We start from the raw sequence: 4,516 nt of genomic DNA on the forward strand, positions 1-4,516 counted from the left end.
CCTTAGGAAACTCACTGTCATGACAGAAAGCACCTCTTCCAGGGCAGCAGGAGAGAGAATGAGTGCCAGTAGGGGAAATGCCAGATGCTTATAAAACCATCAGATCTCATGAAACTAACTGACTATTATGAGAACAGCATGGGGAAACTGCCCCCGTGATTCATTTACCTCCACCTGTTTCCACCCTTGACATGTGAGGATTATGGGGATTACCATTCAAGGTGAGATTTGGGTGGGGACACAGAGTCAAACCCTATCGGGAACGGACATACTGTACACATAAATGCTGCCTCACTTTGATTCTTACAACAATCTCTTGTGAGTTCCGTGTATTATATCCATTTGATAGATGAGAAAACTGATGTTCAGAAAGAAAAAGTGACTTCTTCAAGTTCACATGGCTCAGATATGGTAGAGGCAGAATACCCACAGACGTCTCTTTGACTCCAAAATCCTAGATACGATTGGAATTACAAGAAAAGGCAGTGACATGCTTTTTTAATTTTAATTTTCACTATGACATTTTGAATAGGCCAAGGTCAAAAACCAAAATAAACATAAAAGTGAAGTCCTGTAGATTTCATGCTGCTAGTTGGAGCAGAACAATAGATCTGAAAGCACCAGAGTAAAGGCAATATGGAATTTTGGAGAGCTAAATTTTTTAATTATATATTTTCAGGTTTCTTATTCATTAAATTAAAGAGGTGTTGATTAGTCCTGCAGCATGAAAGAAATATATTCTATCTTTTCTTTTTATTATATTTTGATGGGGTTTATATATATTGAGTGAATTAGTCCATTCTTGCATTGTTATGAAGGACTAGCTAAGACTGGGTGATTTACGAAGAAAAGAGGTTGAATTGATTCACAGTTTTTTAGGCTGTACAGGCAGCATGGTTGGAAAGATCTCAGGAAACTTACAATCATGGCAGGAGGTGAAGGGGAACCAGGCACATCTTATATGACTGGAGCAGGAAGAAGACAGTGAGGGAATGATTTCACTCAGATGTTTATCAAACACATATTTAGTACCAGATGCCAGTTGATGCAGATATGAAAAGTGCTTACACATTTTTAAACAACCAGATCTCATGAGAACTCATTATCAGGAGAACGGCAAGGGGAACGTCTGCCCCCCGATCCCCATACCTCCCACCAGGGCAATCCTCCAACACTGAGGATTACAATTCGACTTCAGATTTGGGCAGGGACACAAATCCAAACCATATCACTGAGTGATGCAGGAATAAAGCTAAACAGGATAAACCATCCTATTTCTTTGTTCCTCCAGTTGCAATGACATACAAACTAGTCTACTACATTATTTCCCCTCTTACTTCAAACAGCGTGAGTAAGTCTACATTTGGAACAAGAGGGATTTTAACGTGGGCAGATGTGTTTAAAGAAGGGATATGGGAGGACTGGGTGGTTTTTTGATTATTTCAAATTATTTGTGAGGCTGAGCCTTTGGCTTGTTGGGATGATTCCTGCTAATGTTACAGTCTGAAATTTTATCCTTTTATCTTAACATCTCTGTAATGTACATCACTTCTCCCCCAACTCCCAAGCACCCTTCATGAATGTGAGGCCTAATATGAAAATAATACAAAGGGGAATGTAGAGGACAACTGCTATGTATGAACTGATAGCAAAAAGTGGGGAAGATGGCAATCCAGCATTTGGGATTCATGATAAGACATAAGTCCCATGAGTCTGGAAAAACAGAAGCACTATGCAAGCATATATCAAAACATATTTAATCTATTAAACAGGTATATTTAAACTATTAATCTCCCAGTCTAGTAAGCATTAGCCAGTTTGACAGAGGACCATTGCTGGGTGAGATGTGGTTAAATTTGCAGAAAACTCAGAGGGGGGAATAAAAAAGAATCATCAAGTTGCAGAACAAAATGGGAAAAGTGAAAAGAATATTCAAAAAATATTTGAGGAAATTTCATTTGGAGAACAAAGAACCTATGGGACAGGGTAAAAAATGATTCAGAAAATAGTGAATTCATCTCATTTCTCATGTATGTAGGATATACCCTGGTTCCAAATACCTGGAGGGAGACTGGGTGAATATAAGAAAATGTCAGCTATTTCTTAGGAATAACGATTTCACTCAGATGTTTATCAAACAGGTATTTAGCAGCAGATGCTAGTTACTGCAGATAATATGGTGAACAGAGATATGGTTTATGCCCTCACTGAGCATACAATCTAGTTTAAAGAAGCAAAACATAATGTGACAAGTATAAAGATAGATGAAAGACAAGTTGACCTGGGAAGCAAATAGTAAAACACCTGACTGGCCATGATTCCAGGAAAATTTCTGGACAGCATGGAGATTTGCAGGATAACACCTGCGATGGTTAGTTTTACGTGTCAACTTGACTAGGCTACAGTGTTCAGTTATTTAATCAAACACGAATCTAGAATCTAAGTGTTGCTGTGAAGGTGTTTTGTAAATGTGTTCAGCATCTACAGTCAAGCTTCAAAAAGGGATTGCTCTAGGTAATATTGTTGGGCCTATATCACAAGCAATTGTGAGCCAAAAATGAGATTTCCTGGAAAAGAAGAAATTCTGCCTTAAGACTGAAGCATTGACTCTTGCTTGAGTTTCCAGCCTGCCAGAGCTGCCCTGTAGATTTCAGAGGGACTTGCCAGCCCCCATCATCCTGAGCCAAGTCCTTAAAATAAATCTGTTACCCCACACATGTACACACAAAGGTGTGTGTGTGTGTGTGTGCACATGTTCCATTTCTCTAGAGAACCTTACTGATAAAGTACCTTAGTCACGTAAAGTTGGTGTGTGTGGGGGTGTGCACTCAGGCAAGGTGACTTCCCAGGAAGACTTAGAGTGATAAAGAGTAGCCAGATCAGGAGGACCATTATAGGTGACCTAGAGACTTTGTAAAGATTGTGAGAGGATCAGATGCACATTTTAAAAAGGACATCTGATTGTATTACTTTTGAGCACGTAAGTTGAGAAAAATGTGTTTCAATTCCAACAGGAAAGATATTAGGAAGATTTTTTTTTTTTAATGGGGAAAGAGGTGATGAATGTATTCTGGAATCTAGAAAAAATTGCATTTTTATCATTGACCGGTAACAGTTATGCAAAAGCTTTTTTTTTTTTTTTTGGTTTCCTACAATTACGTCTGTATTTTTCGCTAAGAAGTTCTTGTAACTGGGAAAATACTCCAATCTGGCCGAGCAGCAGTTATGGAAGAAAAACTCTCTCAAACAGCAGTTGCGGTGGGAGGGTGGAGGTCATCAGGGGATTCCCGCTGAGAAAGTGGGAAGGAAGAGAGTTTAGAAACGGATCGAAGTTCCGCTACATCACGTGTGTTGTGAGAGAATTCGGCTATTACGACGACGGCAACGTCTGATCTGGCTTTCTTCCCCTCCTTGGCGGGTTCCGTTCCGTCCCCCTGTCGCCTAGAGTTTGGCTGTCCCTGCGCCGGGGTTTTGGAGTTTGGGCGGGGTCTGGTACCTGCCAAATAGGGATCTCGATGGTGAAGAGGTCTGGGAGCGCTGAGTTCAGGATGGGGTCGGAGTTCTCCCACCTTGCAGCTCCCACCCGCCACGCTTAGAAACCTATGTCTCCAGCAAAGGGGTCTTGCTCTGAGAGAACCTAACCGGGTTTTCTTCCATTCCCTTTGCATCTCGAGGTGTCTTCGCCCTGGCTCCAGGTGCGTTCCCCATCCTTTTCGGTCCGGGGCGTTCTGCTGATTATAGCGCCCTGCTCAAGTCCAGCACCGCCGGAGGTGAAGTGGGGCGACCTGGTGACTCCTTAACCCTTCCCCAAGGTGGAAGAAGCCAGGGTCTTCATTACCTCCCCTACTCCAGGGGTCTCAAGGCGCCAATGGGGACACTTCCCTGTAGAAGTCTGGGGGGCCACGAGGGAGAGGAGGACCCCCAAATGCAGGGGTTCAAGGACTTGAGTCCCAGAGCTTGGACCCACACTCGGTCCCACACCCCGAACGCTGGCCGGGAAGGAGATAGGATGGAGCGCAGTGTGATGTGGATGCCAGATAGCGAGAGTGAGGATTTTTGGGGTGGTGGGGATGGGGGTTAGTGGAAGGGGCTGAGAGGGGAAGAGGCAGCAGGTGAGCCAAGGGGTTGTGCCCCTAGGAGGAGGGAAGACGGGGGTCTTTAGAAGGGAGCATCTTGCAGGGGCGACGCAGGCAAGGGTAGGGCTAGGAGGAGGTGCAGGGAAGCAAGCCCTGGCGGTGAGACAGGAGGGGGAGGAGGCGAAGAGGAGGGAGTTCCTAAAGGAGGCAAACGAGTCGGCGAGGGGCGACAGGAGCTAGCCGGGAAGGGAGAACAGCGGAGGGCTGCAGAGCTGCGGAGGGCTGCAGAGCTGCGGGCGCCCGGACCGTGCCACACACCCCCCGCGGGGCACGGAGGGCATTGCGGGGGGAGACACACAAAGACATGCGAAGAGGGGTTGAGCAAGGCTCGCGCACAAAGACGCCGGGGCGCACGGCAGCTCGGGCTGCACCCACCGCCC

General features: G+C 45.1%; 1 protein-coding gene across 1 annotated transcript in view; it reads left to right on the forward strand.

Annotated features, from left to right (window-relative positions):
* Positions 1 to 4,516, forward strand: part of KCNK2 (potassium channel, two pore domain subfamily K, member 2) — a 251,022-nt gene that overhangs the window by 83,832 nt on the left and 162,674 nt on the right. The gene's annotated exons all lie outside the window — the stretch shown is intronic.

Source organism: Colobus angolensis, unplaced genomic scaffold, assembly GCF_000951035.1.
Source record: "Colobus angolensis palliatus isolate OR3802 unplaced genomic scaffold, Cang.pa_1.0 Scaffold81, whole genome shotgun sequence".
Taxonomy (NCBI): domain Eukaryota; kingdom Metazoa; phylum Chordata; class Mammalia; order Primates; family Cercopithecidae; genus Colobus; species Colobus angolensis.